This window comes from Macaca mulatta, chromosome 4, assembly GCF_049350105.2.
Source record: "Macaca mulatta isolate MMU2019108-1 chromosome 4, T2T-MMU8v2.0, whole genome shotgun sequence".
NCBI lineage: Eukaryota > Metazoa > Chordata > Mammalia > Primates > Cercopithecidae > Macaca > Macaca mulatta.
In genome coordinates this window covers 62,010,255-62,037,868 of record NC_133409.1, presented here as the reverse complement: position 1 = coordinate 62,037,868, position 27,614 = coordinate 62,010,255, and positions in this window count along the sequence as shown.

Here is a 27,614-nt window from a genome sequence, read left to right as displayed (position 1 = left end):
GATTTCATCTGAGGATATTTCCTTTTTCACCATAGCCCTCTATGGGCTTCCAAATATCACTTTGCCAATTCCACAAGAACTGTCTTAGCGAAAGGCTTCTTGACGGGAAAGCTGTAACTCTGTGAGATGATTTCACAGAACACAAAGAAGTTTCTCAGAAAGCTTCTTTCTCTTTGTTATCGGAAGATATTTGCTTTGGCCCTATAGTCTCCAAATGGATCCGAAATATCTGTTCTCAGATTCCACAGAAATAAGGCTAGCAAAGAGATCCACGAAATACAGATGTAACTCTGTGAGATGAATTAACAGAACACTAAGCAGTTTCTCAGAAAGCTTCTTTCCAGATTTCATCTGAGGATATTTCCTTTTTCACCCTAGCCCTCTATGGGCTTCCAAATATTACTTTGCCAATTCCACAAGTACTGTCTCAGCGAAAGGCTTATTTAGGGGAAATCTGTTACTCTGTGAGATGATTTCACAGAAAACAAAGAAGTTTCTCAGAATGCTTCTTTCTCTTTGTTATCGGAGGATATTTCCTTTGGCCCTATAGTCTCCAAAGGGGTCCGAAATATCTGTTCTCAGATTCCACAGAAATACGGCTAGCAAACAGATCCACGAAATACAGATGTAACTCTGTGAGATAAATTAACAGAACACTAAGCAGTTTCTCAGAAAGCTTCTTAACAGATTTCATCTGAGGATATTTCCATTTTCACCATAGCCCTCTAAGGGCTTCCAAATATCACTTTGCGAATTCCACAAGAACTGTCTTAGCGAAAGGCTTCTTGAGGGGAAAGCTGTAACTCTGTGAGATGATTTCACAGAACACGAGGAAGTTTCTCAGAAAGCTTCTTTCTCTTTGTTATCGGAGGATATTTCCTTTGGCCCTCTAGTCTCCAAAGGGATCCGAAATATCTGTTCTCAGATTCCACAGAAATAAGGCTAGCAAAGAGATCAACGAAATACAGATGTAACTCTGTGAGATGAATTAACAGAACACTAAGCAGTTTCTCAGAAAGCTTCTTTCCAGATTTCATCTGAGGATATTTCCTTTTTCACCGTAGCCCTCTATGGGCTTCCAAATATCACTTTGCCAATTCCACAAGAACTGTCTTAGCGAAAGTCTTCTTGAGGGGAAAGCTGTAACTCTGTGAGATGATTTCACAGAACACAAAGAAGTTTCTCAGAAAGCTTCTTTCTCTTTGTTATCGGAGGATATTTCCCTTGGCCCTATAGTCTTCAAATGGATCCGAGGCATCTGTCCTCAGATTCCACAGAAATAAGGCTAGCAAAGAGATCCACGAAATACAGATGTAACTCTGTGAGATGACTTAACAGAACACTAAGCAGTTTCTCAGAAAACTTCTTTCCATATTTCATCTGAGGATATTTCCTTTTTCACCATAGCCCTCTAAGGGCTTCCAAATATCACTTTGCGAATTCCACAAGAACTGTCTTAGCGAAAGGCTTCTTGAGGGGAAAGCTTTAACTCTGTGAGATGATTTCATAGAACACAAGGAGGTTTCTCAGAAAGCTTCTTTCTCTTTGTTATCGGAGGATATTTCCTTTGGCCCTCTACTCTCCAAAGGGATCCGAAATATCTGTTCTCAGATTCCACAGAAATACGGCTAGCAAAGAGATCCAGGAAATACAGATGTAACTCTGTGAGATGAATTAAAAGAACACTAAGCAGTTTCTCAGAAAGCTTCTTTCCAGATTTCATCTGAGGATATTTCCTTTTTCACCATAGCCCTCTAAGGGCTTCCAAATATCACTTTGCCAATTCCACTAGAACTGCCTTAGCGAAAGGCTTCCTGAGGGCAAATCTGTAACTCTGTGAGATGATTTCACAGAACACAAGGAAGTTTCTCAGAAAGCTTCTTTCTCTTTGTTATCGGAGGATATTTCCTTTGGCCCTCTAGTCTCCAAAGGGATCCGAAATATCTGTTCTCAGATTCCACAGAAATAAGGCTAGCAAAGAGATCAACGAAATACAGATGTAACTCTGTGAGATGAATTAACAGAACACTGAGCAGTTTCTCAGAAAGCTTCTTTCCAGATTTCATCTGAGGATATTTCCTTTTTCACCATAGCCCTCTAAGGGCTTCCAAATATCACTTTGCCAATTCCACAAGAACTGTCTTAGCGAAAGGCTTCTTGAGGGGAAAGCAGTAACTCTGTGAGATGATTTCACAGAACACAAGGAGGTTTCTCAGAAAGCTTCTTTCTCTTTTTTATCGGAGGATATTTCCTTTGGCCCTCTTGTCTCCAAAGGGATCCGAAATATCTCTTCTCAGATTCCACAGAAATACGGCTAGCAAACAGATCCACGAAATACAGATGTAACTCTGTGAGATGAATTAACAGAACACTAAGCAGTTTCTCAGAAAGCTTCTTTCCAGATTTCATCTGCGGATATTTCCTTTTTCACCATAACCCTCTAAGGGCTTCCAAATATCACTTTGCCAATTCCACAAGAACTGTCTTAGCGAAAGGCTTCTTGAGGGGAAATCTGTAACTCTGTGAGATGATTTCACAGAACACGAAGAAGTTTCTCAGAAAGCTTCTTTCTCTTTGTTATCGGAGGATATTTCCTTTGGCCCTATAGTCTCCAAAGGGAATCGAAATATTTGTTCTCAGATTCCACAGAAATAAGGCTAGCAAAGAGATCCACGAAATACAGATGTAACTCTGTGAGATGAATTAACAGAACACTAAGCAGTTTCTCAGAAAGCTTCTTTCCAGATTTCATCTGAGGATATTTCCTTTTTCACCGTAGCCCTCTATGGGCTTCAAAATATCACTTTGCCAATTCAACAAGAAATCTCTTAGCGAAAGGCTTCTTGAGGGGAAAGCTGTAACTCTGTGAGATGATTTCACAGAACACAAAGAAGTTTCTCAGAAAGCTTCTTTCTCTTTGTTATCGGAGGATATTTCCTTTGGCCCTATAGTCTCCAAAGGGAACCGCAATATTTATTCTCAGATTCCACAGAAATAAGGCTAGCAAAGAGATCCACGAAATACAGATGTAACTCTGTGAGATGTATTAACAGAACACTAAGCAGTTTCTCAGAGCTTCTTTCCAGATTTCATCTGAGGATATTTCCTTTTTCTCCATAGCCCTCTATGGGCTTCCAAATATCACTTTGCCAATTCCACAAGAACTGTCTTAGCGAAAGGCTTCTTAAGGGAAAAGCTTTAACTCTGTGAGATGATTTCACAGAACACAAACAAGTTTCTCAGAAAGCTTCTTTCTCTTTGTTATCGGAGGATATTTCCTTTGGCCCTATAGTCTCCAAAGGGAACCGAAATATCTGTCCTCAGATTCCACAGAAATAAGGCTAGCAAAGAGATCCACGAAATACAGATGTAACTCTGTGAGATGAATTAACAGAACACTAAGCAGTTTCTCAGAAAGCTTCTTTCCAGATTTCATCTGAGGATATTTCCTTTTTCACCATAGCCCTCTTTGGGCTTCCAAATATCACTTTGCCAATTCCACAAGAACTGTCTTAGCGAAAGGCTTCTTGAGGGGAAAGCTGTAACTCTGTGAGATGATTTCACAGAACCCAAAGGAGTTTCTCAGAAAGCTTCTTTCTCTTTGTTATCGGAGGATATTTCCTTTGGCCCTATAGTCTCCAAAGGGAACCGAAATATCTGTTCTCAGATTTCACAGAAATAAGGCTAGCAAAGAGATCCACAAAATACAGATGTAACTCTGTGAGATGAAGTAACAGAACACTAAGCAGTTTCTCAGAAAGCTTCTTTCCAGATTTCATCTGAGGATATTTCCGTTTTCACTATAGCCCTCTATGGGCTTCCAAATATCACTTTGCCAATTCCACAAGAACTGTCTTAGCGAAAGGCTTCTTGACGGGAAAGCTGTAACTCTGTGAGATGATTTCACAGAACACAAAGAAGTTTCTCAGAAAGCTTCTTTCTCTTTGTTATCGGAAGATATTTGCTTTGGCCCTATAGTCTCCAAATGGATCCGAAATATCTGTTCTCAGATTCCACAGAAATAAGGCTAGCAAAGAGATCCACGAAATACAGATGTAACTCTGTGAGATGAATTAACAGAACACTAAGCAGTTTCTCAGAAAGCTTCTTTCCAGATTTCATCTGAGGATATTTCCTTTTTCACCATAGCCCTCTATGGGCTTCCAAATATTACTTTGCCAATTCCACAAGTACTGTCTCAGCGAAAGGCTTATTTAGGGGAAATCTGTTACTCTGTGAGATGATTTCACAGAAAACAAAGAAGTTTCTCAGAATGCTTCTTTCTCTTTGTTATCGGAGGATATTTCCTTTGGCCCTATAGTCTCCTAAGGGGTCCGAAATATCTGTTCTCAGATTCCACAGAAATACGGCTAGCAAACAGATCCACGAAATACAGATGTAACTCTGTGAGATAAATTAACAGAACACTAAGCAGTTTCTCAGAAAGCTTCTTTACAGATTTCATCTGAGGATATTTCCTTTTTCACCATAGCCCTCTAAGGGCTTCCAAATATCACTTTGCGATTTCCACAAGAACTGTCTTAGCGAAAGGCTTCTTGAGGGGAAAGCTGTAACTCTGTGAGATGATTTCACAGAACACGAGGAAGTTTCTCAGAAAGCTTCTTTCTCTTTGTTATCGGAGGATATTTCCTTTGGCCCTCTAGTCTCCAAAGGGATCCGAAATATCTGTTCTCAGATTCCACAGAAATAAGGCTAGCAAAGAGATCAACGAAATACAGATGTAACTCTGTGAGATGAATTAACAGAACACTAAGCAGTTTCTCAGAAAGCTTCTTTCCAGATTTCATCTGAGGATATTTCCTTTTTCACCATTGCCCTTTACGGGCTTCAAAATATCACTTTGCCAATTCCACAAGAACTGTCTTAGCGAAAGTCTTCTTGAGGGGAAAGCTGTAACTCTGTGAGATGATTTCACAGAACACAAAGAAGTTTCTCAGAAAGCTTCTTTCTCTTTGTTATCGGAGGATATTTCCCTTGGCCCTATAGTCTTCAAATGGATCCGAGGCATCTGTTCTCAGATTCCACAGAAATAAGGCTAGCAAAGAGATCCACGAAATACAGATGTAACTCTGTGAGATGACTTAACAGAACACTAAGCAGTTTCTCAGAAAGCTTCTTTCCATATTTCATCTGAGGATATTTCCTTTTTCACCAAAGCCCTCTAAGGGCTTCCAAATATCACTTTGCCAATTCCACAAGAACTGTCTTAGCGAAAGGCTTCTTGAGGGGAAAGCTTTAACTCTGTGAGATGATTTCATAGAACACAAGGAGGTTTCTCAGAAAGCTTCTTTCTCTTTGTTATCGGAGGATATTTCCTTTGGCCCTCTACTCTCCAAAGGGATCCGAAATATCTGTTCTCAGATTCCACAGAAATACGGCTAGCAAAGAGATCCAGGAAATACAGATGTAACTCTGTGAGATGAATTAAAAGAACACTAAGCAGTTTCTCAGAAAGCTTATTTCCAGATTTCATCTGAGGATATTTCCTTTTTCACCATAGCCCTCTAAGGGCTTCCAAATATCACTTTGCCAATTCCACTAGAACTGCCTTAGCGAAAGGCTTCCTGAGGGCAAATCTGTAACTCTGTGAGATGATTTCACAGAACACAAGGAAGTTTCTCAGAAAGCTTCTTTCTCTTTGTTATCGGAGGATATTTCCTTTGGCCCTCTAGTCTCCAAAGGGATTCGAAATATCTGTTCTCAGATTCCACAGAAATAAGGCTAGCAAAGAGATTAACGAAATACAGATGTAACTCTGTGAGATGTATTAACAGAACACTAAGCAGTTTCTCAGAGCTTCTTTCCAGATTTCATCTGAGGATACTTCCTTTTTCACCATAGCCCTCTATGGGCTTCCAAATATCACTTTGCCAATTCCACAAGAACTGTCTTAGCGAAAGGCTTCTTGAGGGGAAAGCTTTAACTCTGTGAGATGATTTCACAGAACACAAAGAAGTTTTTCAGAACGCTTCTTTCTCTTTGTTATCGTAGGATATTTCCTTTCCCCTATAGTCTCCAAAGGGATCCGAAATATCTGTTCTCAAATTCCACAGAAATAAGGCTAGCAAAGAGATCAACGAAATACAGATGTAACTCTGTGAGATGAATTAACAGAACACTAAGCAGGTTCTCAGAAAGCTTCTTTCCAGATTTCATCTGAGGATATTTCCTTTTTCACCATTGACCTTTACGGGCTTCAAAATATCACCTTGCCAATTCCACAAGAACTGTCTTACCGAAAGTCTTCTTGAGAGGAATGCTGGAACTCTGTGAGATGATTTCACAGAACACAAAGAAGTTTCTCAGAAAGCTTCTTTCTCTTTGTTATCGGAGTCTATTTCCTTTGGCCCTATAGTCTCCAAAGGGAACCGAAATATCTGTTCTCAGATTCCACAGAAATAAGACTAGCAAAGAGATCCACGAAATACAGATGTAACACTGTGAGTTGAATTAACAGAACACTAAGCAGTTTATCAGAAAGCTTCTTTCCAGATTTCATCTGAGCATATTTCCTTTTTCACCATAGCCCTCTATGGGCTTCCAAATATCACTTTGCCAATTCCACAAGAACTGCCTTAGCGAAAGGCTTCTTGAGAGGAAAGCTGTAACTCTGTGCGATGATTTCACAGAAAACAAAGAAGTTTCTTCAGAAAGCTTCTTTCTTTTTGTTATCGGAGGATATTTCCTTTGGCCCTATAGTATCCAAAGGGATCCGAAATATCTGTTCTCAGATTCCACAGAAATAAGGCTACCAAAGAGATCCACAAAATACAGATGTAACTCTGTGAGATGAATTAACAGAACACTAAGCAGTTTCTCAGAAAGCTTCTTTCCAGATTTCATCTGAGGATATTTCCTTTTTCACCATAGCCCTCTATGGGCTTCCAAATATCACTTTGCCAATTCCACAAGAACTGTCTTAGCGAAAGGCTTCTTGAGGGGAAAGCTGTAACTCTGTGAGATGATTTCACAGAACACAAAGAAGTTTCTCAGAAAGCTTCTTTCTCTTTCTTATCGGAGGATATTTCCTTTGGCCCTATAGTGTCCAAAGGAAACCGCAATATTTGTTCTCAGATTCCACAGAAATAAGGCTAGCAAAGAGATCCACGAAATACAGATGTAACTCTGTGAGATGTATTAACAGAACACTAAGCAGTTTCTCAGAGCTTCTTTCCAGATTTCATCTGAGGATATTTCCTTTTTCACCATAGCCCTCTATGGGCTTCCAAATATCACTTTGCCAATTCCACAAGAACTCTCTTAGCGAAAGGCTTCTTGAGGGGAAAGCTGTAACTCTGTGAGATGATTTCACAGAACACAAAGAAGTTTTTCAGAACGCTTCTTTCTCTTTGTTATCGGAGGATATTTCCTTTGGCCCTTTAGTCTCCAAAGGGATCCGAAATATCTGTTCTCAGATTCCACAGAAATAAGGCTAGCAAAGAGATCCACGAAATACAGATGTAACTCTGTGAGATGAATTAACAGAACACTAAGCAGTTTCTCAGAAAGCTTCTTTCCAGATTTCATCTGAGGATATTTCCTTTTTCACCATAGCCCTCTCTGGGCTTCAAAATATCACTTTGCCAATTGCACAAGAACTGTCTTAGCGAAAGGCTTCTTGAGGGGAAAGCTGAAACTCTGTGAGATGATTTCACAGAACACAAAGAAGTTTCTCAGAAAGCTTCTTTCTCTTTGTTATCGGAAGATATTTGCTTTGGCCCTATAGTCTCCAAATGGATCCGAAATATCTGTTCTCAGATTCCACAGAAATAAGGCTAGCAAAGAGATCCACGAAATACAGATGTAACTCTGTGAGATGAATTAACAGAACACTAAGCAGTTTCTCAGAAAGCTTCTTTCCAGATTTCATCTGAGGATATTTCCTTTTTCACCATAGCCCTCTAAGGGCTTCCAAATATTACTTTGCCAATTCCACAAGTACTGTCTCAGCGAAAGGCTTATTTAGGGGAAATCTGTTACTCTGTGAGATGATTTCACAGAAAACATAGAAGTTTCTCAGAATGCTTCTTTCTCTTTGCTATCGGAGGATATTTCCTTTGGCCCTATAGTCTCCAAAGGGGTCCGAAATATCTGTTCTCAGTTTCCACAGAAATACGGCAAGCAAACAGATCCACGAAATACAGATGTAACTCTGTGAGATGAATTAACAGAACACTAAGCAGTTTCTCAGAAAGCTTCTTTCCACATTTCATCTGAGGATATTTCCTTTTTCACCATTGCCCTTTACGGGCTTCAAAATATCACTTTGCCAATTCCACAAGAACTGTCTTAGCGAAAGTCTTCTTGAGGGGAAAGCTGTAACTCTGTGAGATGATTTCACAGAACACAAAGAAGTTTCTCAGAAAGCTTCTTTCTCTTTGTTATCGGAGGATATTTCCTTTGGCCCTATAGTCTCCAAAGTGAACCGAAATATCTGTTCTCAGATTCCACAGAAATAAGGCTAGCAAAGAGTTCCACGAAATACAGATGTATCTCTGTGAGATGAATTAACTGAACACTAAGCAGTTTCTCAGAAAGCTTCTTTCCAGATTTCATCTGAGGATATTTACTTTTTCACCATAGCCCTCTAGGGGCTTCCAAATAACACTTTGCCAATTCCACAAGAACTGTCTTAGCGAAAGTCTTCTTGAGGGGAAAGCTGCAACTCTGTGAGATGATTTCACGGAACACAAAGAAGTTTCTCAGAAAGCTTCTTTCTCTTTGTTATCGGAGGATACTTCCCTAGGCCCTATAGTCTTCAAATGGATCCGAGGCATCTGTTCTCAGATTCCACAGAAATAAGGCTAGCAAAGAGATCCAGGAAATACAGATGTAACTCTGTGAGATGACTTAACAGAACACTAAGCAGTTTCTCAGAAAGCTTCTTTCCATATTTCATCTGAGGAGATTTCCTTTTTCACCATCGCCCTCTAAGGGCTTCCAAATATCACTTTGCCAATTCCACAAGAACTGTCTTAGCGAAAGGCTTCTTGAGGGGAAAGCTTTAACTCTGTGAGATGATTTCATAGAACACAAGGAGTTTTCTCAGAAAGCTTCTTTCTCTTTGTTATCGGAGGATATTTCCTTTGGCCCTCTAGTCTCCAAAAGGATCCGAAATATCTGTTCTCAGATTCCACAGAAATAAGGCTAGCAAAGAGATCCACGAAATACAGATGTAACTCTGTGAGATGAATTAACAGAACACTAAGCAGTTTCTCAGAAAGCTTCTTTCCAGGTTTCATCTGAGGATATTTCGTTTTTCACCATAGCCCTCTATGGGCTTCCAAATATTACTTTGAAAATTCCACAAGTACTGTCTCAGCGAAACGCTTCTTGAGGGGAAATCTGTAACTCTGTGAGATGATTTCACAGAACACAAAGAAGTTTCTCAGAAAGCTTCTTTCTCTTTGTTATCGGAGGATATTTCCTTTGGCCCTATATTCTCCAAAGGGATCCGAAATATCTGTTCTCAGATTCCACAGAAATACGGCTAGCAAAGAGATCCAGGAAATACAGATGTAACTCTGTGAGATGAATTAACAGAACACTAAGCAGTTTCTCAGAAAGCTTCTTTCCAGATTTCATCTGAGGATATTTCCTTTTTCACCGTAGCCCTCTAAGGGCTTCCAAATATCACTTTGCCAATTCCACAAGAACTGCCTTTGCGAAAGGCTTCTTGAGGGCAAATCTGTAACTCAGTGAGATGATTTCACAGAACACAAGGAGGTTTCTCAGAAAGCTTCTTTCTCTTTGTTATCGGAGGATATTTCCTTGGCCCTCTAGTCTCCAAAGGGATCCGAAATATCTGTTCTCAGATTCCACAGAAATACGGCTAGCAAACAGATCCACGAAATACAGATGTAACTCTGTGAGATGAATTAACAGAACACTAAGCAGTTTCTCAGAAAGCTTCTTTCCAGATTTCATCTGAGGATATTTCCTTTTTCACCATAACCCTCTATGGGCTTCCAAATATCACTTTGCCAATTCCACAAGAACTGTCTTAGCGAAAGGCTTCTTGAGGGGAAAGCTGTAACTCTGTGAGATGATTTCACAGAACACAAAGAAGTTTCTCAGAAAGCTTCTCTCTCTTTGTTATCGGAGGATATTTCCTTTGGCCCTATAGTCTCCAAAGGGATCCGAAATATCTGTTCTCAGATTCCACAGAAATAAGGCTAGCAAAGAGATCCACAAAATACAGATGTAACTCTGTGAGATGAATTAACAGAACACTATGCAGTTTCTCAGAAAGCTTCTTTCCAGATTTCATCTGAGGATATTTCCTTTTTCACCATAACCCTCTAAGGGCTTCCAAATATCACTTTGCCAATTCCACAAGAACTGTCTTAGCGAAAGGCTTCTTGAGGGGAAATCTGTAACTCTGTGAGATGATTTCACAGAACACAAAGAAGTTTCTCAGAAAGCTTCTTTCTCTTTGTTATCGGAGGATATTTCCTTTGGCCCTATAGTCTCCAAAGGGAATCGAAATATTTGTTCTCAGATTCCACAGAAATAAGGCTAGCAAAGAGATCCACGAAATAGAGATGTAACTCTGTGAGATGAATTAACAGAACACTAAGCAGTTTCTCAGAAAGCTTCTTTCCAGATTTCATCTGAGGATATTTCCTTTTTCACCATAGCCCTTTATGGGCTTCAAAATATCACTTTACCAATTCAACAAGAAATCTCTTAGCGAAAGGCTTCTTGAGGGGAAAGCTGTAACTCTGTGAGATGATTTCACAGAAAACAAAGAAGTTTCTCAGAAAGCTTCTTTCTCTTTGTTATCGGAGGATATTTCCTTTGGCCCTATAGTCTCCAAAGGGAACCGCAATATTTGTTCTCAGATTCCACAGAAATAAGGATACCAAAGAGATCCACGAAATACAGATGTAACTCTGTGAGATGTATTAACAGAACACTAAGCAGTTTCTCAGAGCTTCTTTCCAGATTTCATCTGAGGATACTTCCTTTTTCACCATAGCCCTCTACGGGCTTCCAAATATCACTTTGCCAATTCCACAAGAACTGTCTTAGCGAAACGCTACTTGAGGGGAAATCTTTAACTCTGTGAGATGATTTCACAGAACACAAAGAAGTTTTTCAGAACGCTTCTTTCTCTTTGTTATCGGAGGATATTTCCTTTCCCCTATAGTCTCCAAAGGGATCCGAAATATCTGTTCTCAGATTCCACAGAAATAAGGCTAGCAAAGAGATCAACGAAATACAGATGTAACTCTGTGAGATGAATTAACAGAACACTAAGCAGGTTCTCAGAAAGCTTCTTTCCAGATTTCATCTGAGGATATTTCCTTTTTCACCATTGACCTTTACGGGCTTCAAAATATCACGTTACCAATTCCACAAGAACTGTCTTACCGAAAGTCTTCTTGAGAGGAATGCTGGAACTCTGTGAGATGATTTCACAGAACACAAAGAAGTTTCTCAGAAAGCTTCTTTCTCTTTGTTATCGGAGGATATTTCCTTTGGCCCTATAGTCTCCAAAGGGAACCGAAATATCTGTTCTCAGATTCCACAGAAATAAGACTAGCAAAGAGATCCACGAAATACAGATGTAACACTGTGAGTTGAATTAACAGAACACTAAGCAGTTTATCAGAAAGCTTCTTTCCAGATTTCATCTGAGCATATTTCCTTTTTCACCATAGCCCTCTATGGGCTTCCAAATATCACTTTGCCAATTCCACAAGAAGTGTCTTAGTGAAAGGCTTCTTGAGGGGAAAGCTGTAACTCTGTGAGATGATTTCACAGAACACAAAGAAGTTTCTCAGAAAGCTTCTTTCTCTTTGTCATCGGAGGATATTTCCTTTGGCCCTATAGTCTCCAAATGGATCCGAAATATCTGTTCTCAGATTCCACAGAAATAAGGCTAGCAAAGAGATCCACGAAATACAGATGTAACTCTGTGGGATGAATTAACAGAACACTAAGCATTTTCTCAGAAAGCTTCTTTCCAGATTTCATCTGAGGATATTTCCTTTTTCAGCATAGCCCTCTATGGGCTTCAAAATATCACTTTGCCAATTCCACAAGGACTCTCTTAGCGAAAGGCTTCTTGAGGGAAAAGCTGTAACTCTGTGAGATGATTTCACAGAACACAAAGAAGTTTTTCAGAACGCTTCTTTCTCTTTGTTATCGGAGGATATTTCCTTTGGCCCTTTAGTCTCCAAAGGGATACGAAATATCTGTTCTCAGATTCCACAGAAATAAGGCTAGCAAAGAGATCCACGAAATACAGATGTAACTCTATGAGATGAATTAACAGAACACTAAGCAGTTTCTCAGAAAGCTTCTTTCCAGATTTCATCTGAGGATATTTCCTTTTTCACCATAGCCCTCTATGGGCTTCCAAATATCACTTTGCCAATACCACAAGAACTGTCTTAGCGAGAGGCTTCTTGAGGGGAAAGCTGTAACTCTGTGAGATGATTTCACAGAACACAAAGAAGTTTCTCAGAAAGCTTCTTTCTCTTTGTTATCGGAGGATATTTCCTTTGGCCCTATAGTCTCCAAAGTGAACCGAAATATCTGTTCTCAGATTCCACAGAAATAAGGCTAGCAAAGAGATCCACGAAATACAGATGTAACTCTGTGAGATGAATTAACTGAACACTAAGCAGTTTCTCAGAAAGCTTCTTTCCAGATTTCATCTGAGGATATTTCCTTTTTCACCATAGCCCTCTAGGGGCTTCCAAATATCACTTTGCCAATTCCACAAGAACTGTCTTAGCGAAAGTCTTCTTTAGGGGAAAGCTGTAATTCTGTGAGATGATTTCACGGAACACAAAGAAGTTTCTCAGAAAGCTTCTTTCTCTTTGTTATCGGAGGATATTTCCTTTGGCCCTATAGTCTCCAAAGGGAACCGAAATATCTGTTCTCAGATTCCACAGAAATAAGGCTAGCAAAGAGATCCACGAAATACAGATGTAACTCTGTGAGATGAATTAACAGAACACTAGGCAGTTTCTCAGAAAGCTTCTTTACAGATTTCATCTGAGGATATTTCCTTTTTCACCATAGCCCTCTATGGGCTTCCAAATATCACTTTGCCAATTCCACAAGAACTGTCTTAGCGAAAGGCTTCTTGAGGGGAAAGCTGTAACTCTGTGAGATGATTTCACAGAACACAAAGAAGTTTCTCAGAAAGCTTCTTTCTCTTTGTTATCGGAGGATATTTCCTTTGGCCCTATAGTCTCCAAAGGGATCCGAAATATCTGTTCTCAGATTCCACAGAAATAAGGCTAGCAAAGAGATCCACAAAATACAGATGTAACTCTGTGAGATGAATTAACAGAACACTAAGCAGTTTCTCAGAAAGCTTCTTTCCAGATTTCATCTGAGGATATTTCCTTTTTCAACATAGCCCTCTATGGGCTTCCAAATATCACTTTGCCAATTCCACAAGAACTGTCTTAGCGAAAGGCTTCTTGAGAGGAATGCTGGAACTCTGTGAGATGATTTCACAGAACACAAAGAAGTTTCTCAGAAAGCTTCTTTCTCTTTGTTATCGGAGTCTATTTCCTTTGGCCCTATAGTCTCCAAAGGGAACCGAAATATCTGTTCTCAGATTCCACAGAAATAAGACTAGCAAAGAGATCCACGAAATACAGATGTAACACTGTGAGTTGAATTAACAGAACACTAAGCAGTTTATCAGAAAGCTTCCTTCCAGATTTCATCTGAGCATATTTCCTTTTTCACCATAGCCCTCTATGGGCTTCCAAATATCACTTTGCCAATTCCACAAGAAGTGTCTTAGCGAAAGGCTTCTTGAGGGGAAAGCTGTAACTCTGTGAGATGATTTCACAGAACACAAAGAAGTTTCTCAGAAAGCTTCTTTCTCTTTGTCATCGGAGGATATTTCCTTTGGCCCTATAGTCTCCAAATGGATCCGAAATATCTGTTCTCAGATTCCACAGAAATAAGGCTAGCAAAGAGATCCACGAAATACAGATGTAACTCTGTGGGATGAATTAACAGAACACTAAGCATTTTCTCAGAAAGCTTCTTTCCAGATTTCATCTGAGGATATTTCCTTTTTCACCATAGCCCTCTATGGGCTTCAAAATATCACTTTGCCAATTCCACAAGGACTCTCTTAGCGAAAGGCTTCTTGAGGGAAAAGCTGTAACACTGTGAGATGATTTCACAGAACACAAAGAAGTTTTTCAGAACGCTTCTTTCTCTTTGTTATCGGAGGATATTTCCTTTGGCCCTTTAGTCTCCAAAGGGATACGAAATATCTGTTCTCAGATTCCATAGAAATAAGGCTAGCAAAGAGATCCACGAAATACAGATGTAACTCTATGAGATGAATTAACAGAACACTAAGCAGTTTCTCAGAAAGCTTCTTTCCAGATTTCATCTGAGGATATTTCCTTTTTCACCATAGCCCTCTATGGGCTTCCAAATATCACTTTGCCAATACCACAAGAACTGTCTTAGCGAAAGGCTTCTTGAGGGGAAAGCTGTAACTCTGTGAGATGATTTCACAGAACACAAAGAAGTTTCTCAGAAAGCTTCTTTCTCTTTGTTATCGGAAGATATTTGCTTTGGCCCTATAGTCTCCAAATGGATCCGAAATATCTGTTCTCAGATTCCACAGAAATAAGGCTAGCAAAGAGATCCACGAAATACAGATGTAACTCTGTGAGATGAATTAAAAGAACACTAAGCAGTTTCTCAGAAAGCTTCTTTCCAGATTTCATCTGAGGATATTTCCTTTTTCACCATAGCCCTCTATGGGCTTCCAAATATTACTTTGCCAATTCCACAAGTACTGTCTCAGCGAAAGGTTTATTTAGGGGAAATCTGTTACTCTGTGAGATGATTTCACAGAAAACAAAGAAGTTTCTCAGAAAGCTTCTTTGTCTTTGTTATCGGAGGATATTTCCTTTGACCCTATAGTCTCCAAAGGGGTCCGAAATATCTGTTCTCAGATTCCACAGAAATACGGCTAGCAAACAGATCCACGAAATACAGATGTAACTCTGTGAGATGAATTAACAGAACACTAAGCAGTTTCTCAGAAAGCTTCTTTCCAGATTTCATCTGAGGATATTTCCTTTTTCACCATAGCCCTCTAAGGGCTTCCAAATATCACTTTGCCAATTCCACAAGAACTGTCTTAGCGAAAGGCTTCTTGAGGGGAAAGCTGTAACTCTGTGAGATGATTTCACAGAACACGAGGAAGTTTCTCAGAAAGCTTCTTTCTCTTTGTTATCGGAGGATATTTCCTTTGGCCCTCTAGTCTCCAAAGGGATCCGAAATATCTGTTCTCAGATTCCACAGAAATAAGACTAGCAAAGAGATCAACGAAATACAGATGTAACTCTGTGAGATGAATTAACAGAACACTAAGCAGTTTCTCAGAAAGCTTCTTTCCAGATTTCATCTGAGGATATTTCCTTTTTCACCATTGCCCTTTACGGGCTTCAAAATATCACTTTGCCAATTCCACAAGAACTGTCTTAGCGAAAGTCTTCTTGAGGGGAAAGCTGTAACTCTGTGAGATGATTTCACAGAACACAAAGAAGTTTCTCAGAAAGCTTCTTTCTCTTTGTTATCGGAGGATATTTCCTTTGGCCCTATAGTCTCCAAAGTGAACCGAAATATCTGTTCTCAGATTCCACAGAAATTAGGCTAGCAAAGAGATCCACGAAATACAGATGTAACTCTGTGAGATGAATTAACTGAACACTAAGCAGTTTCTCAGAAAGCTTCTTTCCAGATTTCATCTGAGGATATTTCCTTTTTCACCATAGCCCTCTAGGGGCTTCCAAATATCACTTTGCCAATTCCACAAGAACTGTCTTAGCGAAAGTCTTCTTTAGGGGAAAGCTGTAATTCTGTGAGATGATTTCACGGAACACAAAGAATTTTCTCAGAAAGCTTCTTTCTCTTTGTTATCGGAGGATATTTCCTTTGGCCCTATAGTCTGCAAAGGGAACCGCAATATTTGTTCTCAGATTCCACAGAAATAAGGCTACCAAAGAGATCCACGAAATACAGATGTAACTCTGTGAGATGTATTAACAGAACACTAAGCAGTTTCTCAGAGCTTCTTTCCAGATTTCATCTGAGGATACTTCCTTTTTCACCATAGCCCTCTATGGGCTTCCAAATATCACTTTGCCAATTCCACAAGAACTGTCTTAGCGAAAGGCTTCTTGAGGGGAAAGCTTTAACTCTGTGAGATGATTTCACAGAACACAAAGAAGTTTTTCAGAACGCTTCTTTCTCTTTGTTATCGGAGGATATTTCCTTTCCCCTATAGTCTCCAAAGGGATCCGAAATATCTGTTCTCAGATTCCACAGAAATAAGGCTAGCAAAGAGATCAACGAAATACAGATGTAACTCTGTGAGATGAATTAACAGAACACTAAGCAGGTTCTCAGAAAGCTTCTTTCCAGATTTCATCTGAGGATATTTCCTTTTTCACCATTGACCTTTACGGGCTTCAAAATATAACCTTGCCAATTCCACAAGAACTGTCTTACCGAAAGTCTTCTTGAGAGGAATGCTGGAACTCTGTGAGATGATTTCACAGAACACAAAGAAGTTTCTCAGAAAGCTTCTTTCTCTTTGTTATCGGAGTCTATTTCCTTTGGCCCTATAGTCTCCAAAGGGAACCGAAATATCTGTTCTCAGATTCCACAGAAATAAGACTAGCAAAGAGATCCACGAAATACAGATGTAACACTGTGAGTTGAATTAACAGAACACTAAGCAGTTTATCAGAAAGCTTCTTTCCAGATTTCATCTGAGCATATTTCCTTTTTCACCATAGCCCTCTATGGGCTTCCAAATATCACTTTGCCAATTCCACAAGAAGTGTCTTAGCGAAAGGCTTCTTGAGGGGAAAGCTGTAACTCTGTGAGATGATTTCACAGAACACAAAGAAGTTTCTCAGAAAGCTTCTTTCTCTTTGTCATCGGAGGATATTTCCTTTGGCCCTATAGTCTCCAAATGGATCCGAAATATCTGTTCTCAGATTCCACAGAAATAAGGCTAGCAAAGAGATCCACGAAATACAGATGTAACTCTGTGGGATGAATTAACAGAACACTAAGCATTTTCTCAGAAAGCTTCTTTCCAGATTTCATCTGAGGATATTTCCTTTTTCACCATAGCCCTCTATGGGCTTCAAAATATCACTTTGCCAATTCCACAAGGACTCTCTTAGCGAAAGGCTTCTTGAGGGAAAAGCTGTAACACTGTGAGATGATTTCACAGAACACAAAGAAGTTTTTCAGAACGCTTCTTTCTCTTTGTTATCGGAGGATATTTCCTTTGGCCCTTTAGTCTCCAAAGGGATACGAAATATCTGTTCTCAGATTCCATAGAAATAAGGCTAGCAAAGAGATCCACGAAATACAGATGTAACTCTATGAGATGAATTAACAGAACACTAAGCAGTTTCTCAGAAAGCTTCTTTCCAGATTTCATCTGAGGATATTTCCTTTTTCACCATAGCCCTCTATGGGCTTCCAAATATCACTTTGCCAATACCACAAGAACTGTCTTAGCGAAAGGCTTCTTGAGGGGAAAGCTGTAACTCTGTGAGATGATTTCACAGAACACAAAGAAGTTTCTCAGAAAGCTTCTTTCTCTTTGTTATCGGAAGATATTTGCTTTGGCCCTATAGTCTCCAAATGGATCCGAAATATCTGTTCTCAGATTCCACAGAAATAAGGCTAGCAAAGAGATCCACGAAATACAGATGTAACTCTGTGAGATGAATTAACAGAACACTAAGCAGTTTCTCAGAAAGCTTCTTTCCAGATTTCATCTGAGGATATTTCCTTTTTCACCATAGCCCTCTATGGGCTTCCAAATATTACTTTGCCAATTCCACAAGTACTGTCTCAGCGAAAGGTTTATTTAGGGGAAATCTGTTACTCTGTGAGATGATTTCACAGAAAACAAAGAAGTTTCTCAGAAAGCTTCTTTGTCTTTGTTATCGGAGGATATTTCCTTTGACCCTATAGTCTCCAAAGGGGTCCGAAATATCTGTTCTCAGATTCCACAGAAATACGGCTAGCAAACAGATCCACGAAATACAGATGTAACTCTGTGAGATGAATTAACAGAACACTAAGCAGTTTCTCAGAAAGCTTCTTTCCAGATTTCATCTGAGGATATTTCCTTTTTCACCATAGCCCTCTAAGGGCTTCCAAATATCACTTTGCCAATTCCACAAGAACTGTCTTAGCGAAAGGCTTCTTGAGGGGAAAGCTGTAACTCTGTGAGATGATTTCACAGAACACGAGGAAGTTTCTCAGAAAGCTTCTTTCTCTTTGTTATCGGAGGATATTTCCTTTGGCCCTCTAGTCTCCAAAGGGATCCGAAATATCTGTTCTCAGATTCCACAGAAATAAGACTAGCAAAGAGATCAACGAAATACAGATGTAACTCTGTGAGATGAATTAACAGAACACTAAGCAGTTTCTCAGAAAGCTTCTTTCCAGATTTCATCTGAGGATATTTCCTTTTTCACCATTGCCCTTTACGGGCTTCAAAATATCACTTTGCCAATTCCACAAGAACTGTCTTAGCGAAAGTCTTCTTGAGGGGAAAGCTGTAACTCTGTGAGATGATTTCACAGAACACAAAGAAGTTTCTCAGAAAGCTTCTTTCTCTTTGTTATCGGAGGATATTTCCTTTGGCCCTATAGTCTCCAAAGTGAACCGAAATATCTGTTCTCAGATTCCACAGAAATTAGGCTAGCAAAGAGATCCACGAAATACAGATGTAACTCTGTGAGATGAATTAACTGAACACTAAGCAGTTTCTCAGAAAGCTTCTTTCCAGATTTCATCTGAGGATATTTCCTTTTTCACCATAGCCCTCTAGGGGCTTCCAAATATCACTTTGCCAATTCCACAAGAACTGTCTTAGCGAAAGTCTTCTTTAGGGGAAAGCTGTAATTCTGTGAGATGATTTCACGGAACACAAAGAATTTTCTCAGAAAGCTTCTTTCTCTTTGTTATCGGAGGATATTTCCTTTGGCCCTATAGTCTCCAAAGGGAACCGAAATATCTGTTCTCAGATTCCACAGAAATAAGGCTAGCAAAGAGATCCACGAAATACAGATGTAACTCTGTGAGATGAATTAACAGAACACTAGGCAGTTTCTCAGAAAGCTTCTTTACAGATTTCATCTGAGGATATTTCCTTTTTCACCATAGCCCTCTATGGGCTTCCAAATATCACTTTGCCAATTCCACAAGAACTGTCTTAGCGAAAGGCTTCTTGAGGGGAAAGCTGTAACTCTGTGAGATGATTTCACAGAACACAAAGAAGTTTCTCAGAAAGCTTCTTTCTCTTTGTTATCGGAGGATATTTCCTTTGGCCCTATAGTCTCCAAAGGGATCCGAAATATCTGTTCTCAGATTCCACAGAAATAAGGCTAGCAAAGAGATCCACAAAATACAGATGTAACTCTGTGAGATGAATTAACAGAACACTAAGCAGTTTCTCAGAAAGCTTCTTTCCAGATTTCATCTGAGGATATTTCCTTTTTCACCATAGCCCTCTATGGGCTTCCAAATATCACTTTGCCAATTCCACAAGAACTGTCTTAGCGAAAGGCTTCTTGACGGGAAAGCTGTAACTCTGTGAGATGATTTCACAGAACACAAAGAAGTTTCTCAGAAAGCTTCTTTCTCTTTGTTATCGGAAGATATTTGCTTTGGCCCTATAGTCTCCAAATGGATCCGAAATATCTGTTCTCAGATTCCACAGAAATAAGGCTAGCAAAGAGATCCACGAAATACAGATGTAACTCTGTGAGATGAATTAACAGAACACTAAGCAGTTTCTCAGAAAGCTTCTTTCCAGATTTCATCTGAGGATATTTCCTTTTTCAACCTAGCCCTCTATGGGCTTCCAAATATTACTTTGCCAATTCCACAAGTACTGTCTCAGCGAAAGGCTTATTTAGGGGAAATCTGTTACTCTGTGAGATGATTTCACAGAAAACAAAGAAGTTTCTCAGAATGCTTCTTTCTCTTTGTTATCGGAGGATATTTCCTTTGGCCCTATAGTCTCCAAAGGGGTCCGAAATATCTGTTCTCAGATTCCACAGAAATACGGCTAGCAAACAGATCCACGAAATACAGATGTAACTCTGTGAGATAAATTAACAGAACACTAAGCAGTTTCTCAGAAAGCTTCTTTCCAGATTTCATCTGAGGATATTTCCTTTTTCACCATAGCCCTCTAAGGGCTTCCAAATATCACTTAGCGAATTCCACAAGAACTGTCTTAGCGAAAGGCTTCTTGAGGGGAAAGCTGTAACTCTGTGAGATGATTTCACAGAACACGAGGAAGTTTCTCAGAAAGCTTCTTTCTCTTTGTTATCGGAGGATATTTCCTTTGGCCCTCTAGTCTCCAAAGGGATCCGAAATATCTGTTCTCAGATTCCACAGAAATAAGGCTAGCAAAGAGATCCAGGAAATACAGATGTAACTCTGTGAGATGAATTAAAAGAACACTAAGCAGTTTCTCAGAAAGCTTCTTTCCAGATTTCATCTGAGGATATTTCCTTTTTCACCATAGCCCTCTAAGGGCTTCCAAATATCACTTTGCCAATTCCACTAGAACTGCCTTAGCGAAAGGCTTCCTGAGGGCAAATCTGTAACTCTGTGAGATGATTTCACAGAACACAAGGAAGTTTCTCAGAAAGCTTCTTTCTCTTTGTTATCGGAGGATATTTCCTTTGGCCCTCTAGTCTCCAATGGGATCCGAAATATCTGTTCTCAGATTCCACAGAAATAAGGCTAGCAAAGAGATCAACGAAATACAGATGTAACTCTGTGAGATGAATTAACAGAACACAGAGCAGTTTCTCAGAAAGCTTCTTTCCATATTTCATCTGAGGATATTTCCTTTTTCACCATAGCCCTCTAAGGGCTTCCAAATATCACTTTGCCAATTCCAAAAGAACTGTCTTAGCGAAAGGCTTCTTGAGGGGAAAGCGTAACTCTGTGAGATGATTTCACAGAACACAAGGAGGTTTCTCAGAAAGCTTCTTTCTCTTTTTTATCGGAGGATATTTCCTTTGGCCCTCTTGTCTCCAAAGGGATCCGAAATATCTCTTCTCAGATTCCACAGAAATACGGCTAGCAAACAGATCCACGAAATACAGATGTAACTCTGTGAGATGAATTAACAGAACACTAAGCAGTTTCTCAGAAAGCTTCTTTCCAGATTTCATCTGCGGATATTTCCTTTTTCACCATAACCCTCTAAGGGCTTCCAAATATCACTTTGCCAATTCCACAAGAACTGTCTTAGCGAAAGGCTTCTTGAGGGGAAAGCTGTAACTCTGTGAGATGATTTCACAGAACCCAAAGGAGTTTCTCAGAAAGCTTCTTTCTCTTTGTTATCGGAGGATATTTCCTTTGGCCCTATAGTCTCCAAAGGGATCCGAAATATCTGTTCTCAGATTCCACAGAAATAAGGCTAGCAAAGAGATCCACGAAATACAGATGTAACTCTGTGAGATGAATTAACAGAACTCTAAGCCGTTTCTCAGAATGATTCTTTCCAGATTTCATCTGAGGATATTTCCTTTTTCACCATAGCCCTCTATGGGCTTCCAAATATCACTTTGCCAATTTCACAAGAACTGTCTCAGCGAAAGGCTTCTTGAGGGGTAAGCTGTAACTCTGTGAGATGATTTCACAGAACACAAAGAAGTTTCTCAGAAAGCTTCTTTCTCTTTGTTATCGGAGGATATTTCCTTTGGCCCTATAGTCTACAAAGGGAACCGAAATATCTGTTCTCAGATTTCACAGATATAAGGCTAGCAAAGAGAACCACGAAATACAGATGTAACTCTGTGACATGAATTAACAGAACACTAAGCAGTTTCTCAGAAAGCTTCTTTCCAGATTTCATCTGAGGATATTTCCTTTTTCACCATAGCCCTCTAGGGGCTTCAAAATATCACTTTGCCAATTCTACAAGAACTGTCTTAGCGAAAGGCTTCTTGAGGGGAAAGCTGTAACTCTGTGAGATGATTTCACAGAACACAAAGAAGTTTCTCAGAAAGCTTCTTTCTCTTTGTTATCGGAGGATATTTCCTTTGGCCCTTTAGTCTCCAAAGGGATCCGAAATATTTGTTCTCAGATTCCACAGAAATAAGGCTAGCAAAGAGATCCACGAAATACAGATGTAACTCTGTGAGATGAATTAACAGAACACTAAGCAGTTTCTCACAAAGGTTCTTTCCAGATTTCATCTGAGGATATTTCCTTTTTCACCATAGCCCTCTATGGGCTTCCAAATATCACTTTGCCAATTCCACAAGAACCGTCTCAGCGAAAGGCTTCTTGAGGGGAAAGCTGTAACTCTGTGAGATGATTTCACAGAATACAAAGAAGTTTCTCAGAAATTTTCTTTCTCTTTGTTATCAGAGGTTATTTCCTTTGGCCCTATAGTCTCCAAAGGGAACCGAAATATCTGTTCTCAGATTCCACAGAAATAAGGCTAGCAAAGAGATACACGAAATACAGATGTAACTCCGTGAGATGCATTAACAGAGCACTAAGCAGTTTCTCAGAAAGATTCTTTCCAGGTTTCATCTGAAGATATTTCCTTTTTCACCGTAGCCCTCTATGGTCTTCCAAATATCACTTTGCCAATTCCACAAGAACTGTCTTAGCGAAAGGCTTCTTGACGGGAAAGCTGTAACTCTGTGAGATGATTTCACAGAACACAAAGAAGTTTCTCAGAAAGCTTCTTTCTCTTTGTTATCGGAAGATATTTGCTTTGGCCCTATAGTCTCCAAATGGATCCGAAATATCTGTTCTCAGATTCCACAGAAATAAGGCTAGCAAAGAGATCCACGAAATACAGATGTAACTCTGTGAGATGAATTAACAGAACACTAAGCAGTTTCTCAGAAAGCTTCTTTCCAGATTTCATCTGAGGATATTTCCTTTTTCAACCTAGCCCTCTATGGGCTTCCAAATATTACTTTGCCAATTCCACAAGTACTGTCTCAGCGAAAGGCTTATTTAGGGGAAATCTGTTACTCTGTGAGATGATTTCACAGAAAACAAAGAAGTTTCTCAGAATGCTTCTTTCTCTTTGTTATCGGAGGATATTTCCTTTGGCCCTATAGTCTCCAAAGGGGTCCGAAATATCTGTTCTCAGATTCCACAGAAATACGGCTAGCAAACAGATCCACGAAATACAGATGTAACTCTGTGAGATAAATTAACAGAACACTAAGCAGTTTCTCAGAAAGCTTCTTTCCAGATTTCATCTGAGGATATTTCCTTTTTCACCATAGCCCTCTAAGGGCTTCCAAATATCACTTAGCGAATTCCACAAGAACTGTCTTAGCGAAAGGCTTCTTGAGGGGAAAGCTGTAACTCTGTGAGATGATTTCACAGAACACGAGGAAATTTCTCAGAAAGCTTCTTTCTCTTTGTTATCGGAGGATATTTCCTTTGGCCCTCTAGTCTCCAAAGGGATCCGAAATATCTGTTCTCAGATTCCACAGAAATAAGGCTAGCAAAGAGATCCAGGAAATACAGATGTAACTCTGTGAGATGAATTAAAAGAACACTAAGCAGTTTCTCAGAAAGCTTCTTTCCAGATTTCATCTGAGGATATTTCCTTTTTCACCATAGCCCTCTAAGGGCTTCCAAATATCACTTTGCCAATTCCACTAGAACTGCCTTAGCGAAAGGCTTCCTGAGGGCAAATCTGTAACTCTGTGAGATGATTTCACAGAACACAAGGAAGTTTCTCAGAAAGCTTCTTTCTCTTTGTTATCGGAGGATATTTCCTTTGGCCCTCTAGTCTCCAATGGGATCCGAAATATCTGTTCTCAGATTCCACAGAAATAAGGCTAGCAAAGAGATCAACGAAATACAGATGTAACTCTGTGAGATGAATTAACAGAACACAGAGCAGTTTCTCAGAAAGCTTCTTTCCATATTTCATCTGAGGATATTTCCTTTTTCACCATAGCCCTCTAAGGGCTTCCAAATATCACTTTGCCAATTCCAAAAGAACTGTCTTAGCGAAAGGCTTCTTGAGGGGAAAGCGTAACTCTGTGAGATGATTTCACAGAACACAAGGAGGTTTCTCAGAAAGCTTCTTTCTCTTTTTTATCGGAGGATATTTCCTTTGGCCCTCTTGTCTCCAAAGGGATCCGAAATATCTCTTCTCAGATTCCACAGAAATACGGCTAGCAAACAGATCCACGAAATACAGATGTAACTCTGTGAGATGAATTAACAGAACACTAAGCAGTTTCTCAGAAAGCTTCTTTCCAGATTTCATCTGCGGATATTTCCTTTTTCACCATAACCCTCTAAGGGCTTCCAAATATCACTTTGCCAATTCCACAAGAACTGTCTTAGAGAAAGGCTTCTTGAGGGGAAAGCTGTAACTCTGTGAGATGATTTCACAGAACCCAAAGGAGTTTCTCAGAAAGCTTCTTTCTCTTTGTTATCGGAGGATATTTCCTTTGGCCCTATAGTCTCCAAAGGGATCCGAAATATCTGTTCTCAGATTCCACAGAAATAAGGCGAGCAAAGAGATCCACGAAATACAGATGTAACTCTGTGAGATGAATTAACAGAACTCTAAGCCGTTTCTCAGAATGATTCTTTCCAGATTTCATCTGAGGATATTTCCTTTTTCACCATAGCCCTCTATGGGCTTCCAAATATCACTTTGCCAATTTCACAAGAACTGTCTCAGCGAAAGGCTTCTTGAGGGGTAAGCTGTAACTCTGTGAGATGATTTCACAGAACACAAAGAAGTTTCTCAGAAAGCTTCTTTCTCTTTGTTATCGGAGGATATTTCCTTTGGCCCTATAGTCTACAAAGGGAACCGAAATATCTGTTCTCAGATTCCACAGAAATAAGGCTAGCAAAGAGATCCACGAAATACATTTGTACCTGTGTGAGATGAATTAAGAGAACACTAAGAAGTTTCTCAGAAAGCTTCTTTCCAGATTTCATCTGAGGATATTTCCTTTTTCACCATTGCCCTCTATGGGCTTCAAAATATCACTTTGTCAATTCCACAAGAAATGTCTTAGCCAAAGGCTTCTTGAGGGGAAAGCTGTAACTCTGTGAGATGATTTCACAGAACACAAAGAAGTTTCTCAGAACGCTTCTTTCTCTTTGTTATCGGAGGATATTTCCTTTGGCCCTATAGTCTCCAAAGGGAACCGAAATATCTGTTCTCAGATTTCACAGATATAAGGCTAGCAAAGAGAACCACGAAATACAGATGTAACTCTGTGACATGAATTAACAGAACACTAAGCAGTTTCTCAGAAAGCTTCTTTCCAGATTTCATCTGAGGATATTTCCTTTTTCACCATAGCCCTCTAGGGGCTTCAAAATATCACTTTGCCAATTCTACAAGAACTGTCTTAGCGAAAGGCTTCTTGAGGGGAAAGCTGTAACTCTGTGAGATGATTTCACAGAACACAAAGAAGTTTCTCAGAAAGCTTCTTTCTCTTTGTTATCGGAGGATATTTCCTTTGGCCCTTTAGTCTCCAAAGGGATCCGAAATATTTGTTCTCAGATTCCACAGAAATAAGGCTAGCAAAGAGATCCACGAAATACAGATGTAACTCTGTGAGATGAATTAACAGAACACTAAGCAGTTTCTCACAAAGGTTCTTTCCAGATTTCATCTGAGGATATTTCCTTTTTCACCATAGCCCTCTATGGGCTTCCAAATATCACTTTGCCAATTCCACAAGAACCGTCTCAGCGAAAGGCTTCTTGAGGGGAAAGCTGTAACTCTGTGAGATGATTTCACAGAATACAAAGAAGTTTCTCAGAAATTTTCTTTCTCTTTGTTATCAGAGGTTATTTCCTTTGGCCCTATAGTCTCCAAAGGGAACCGAAATATCTGTTCTCAGATTCCACAGAAATAAGGCTAGCAAAGAGATACACGAAATACAGATGTAACTCCGTGAGATGCATTAACAGAGCACTAAGCAGTTTCTCAGAAAGATTCTTTCCAGGTTTCATCTGAAGATATTTCCTTTTTCACCGTAGCCCTCTATGGTCTTCCAAATATCACTTTGCCAATTCCACAAGAACTGTCTTAGCGAAAGGCTTCTTGAGGGGAAAGCTGTAACTCTGTGAGATGATATCACAGAACACAAAGAAGTTTCTCAGAAAGCTTCTTTCTCTTTGTTATCGAAGGATATTTCCTTTGGCCCTATAGTCACCAAAGGGATCCGAAATATCTGTTGTCAGATTCCACAGAAATAGGGCTAGCAAAGAGATCCACGAAATACAGATGTAACCTTTTGAGATGAATTAACAGGACACTAAGCAGTTCCTCAAAAAGCTTCTTTCCATATTTCATCTGAGGATATTTCCTTTTTCACCATAGCCCTCTATGGGCTTCCAAATATCACTTTGCCAATTCCACAAGAACTGTCTTAGCGAAAGGCTTCTTGAGGGGAAAGCTGTAACTCTGTGAGATGATTTCACAGAACACAAAGAAGTTTCTAATAAACCTTCTTTCTCTTTGTTATCGGAGGATATTTCCTTTGGCCCTATAGTATCCAAAGGAATCCGAAATATCTCTTCTCAGATTCCACAGAAATAAGGCTAGCAAAGAGATCCACGAAATACAGATGTAACTCTGTGAGATGAATTAAAAGAACACTAAGTAGTTTCTCAGAAAGCTTCTTTCCAGATTTCATCTGAGGATATTTCCTTTTTCACCATAGCCCTCTATGGGCTTCCAAATATCACTTTGCCAATTCCACAAGAACTCTGTTAGCGAAAGGCTTCTTGAGGGGAAAGCTGTAACTCTGTGAGATGATTTCACAGACCACAAAGAAGTTTCTCAGAAAGCTTCTTTCTCTTTGTTATCGGAGGATATTTCCTTTGGTCCTATAGTCTCCAAAAGTATCCGAAATATCTGTTCTCAGATCCCACAGAAGGAAGGCTATCAAAGAGATCCACGAAATACCGATGTAACTCTGTGAGATGAATTAACAGAACACTAAGCAGTTTCTCACAAAGGTTCTTTCCAGATTTCATCTGAGGATATTTCCTTTTTCACCATAGCCCTCTATGGGCTTCCAAATATCACTTTGCCAATTCCACAGGAACTGTCTTAGCGAGAGGCTTCTTGAGGGGAATGCTGTAACTCTGTGAGACGATTTCACAGAACACTAAGAAGTTTTTCAGAAAGCTTCTTTCTCTTTGTTATCGGAGGATATTTCCTTTGGTCCTATAGTCTCCAAAGGGATCCGAAATATCTGTTCTCAGATTCAATAGAAATAAGGCTAGCAAAGAGATCCACGAAATACTGATGTAACTCTGTGAGATGAATTAACAGAACACTAAGCAGTTTCTCAGAAATCTTCCTTCCAGATTTCATCTGAGGATATTTCCTTTTTCACCATTGCCCTCTATGGGCTTCCAAATATCACTTTGCCAATTCCACAAGAACTGTCTTAGAGAAAGGCTTCCTTAGAGGACAGCTGTAACTCTGTGAGATGATTTCACAGCACACAAAGAAGTTTCTCAGAAAGCTTCTTTCTCTTTGTTATCGGAGGATA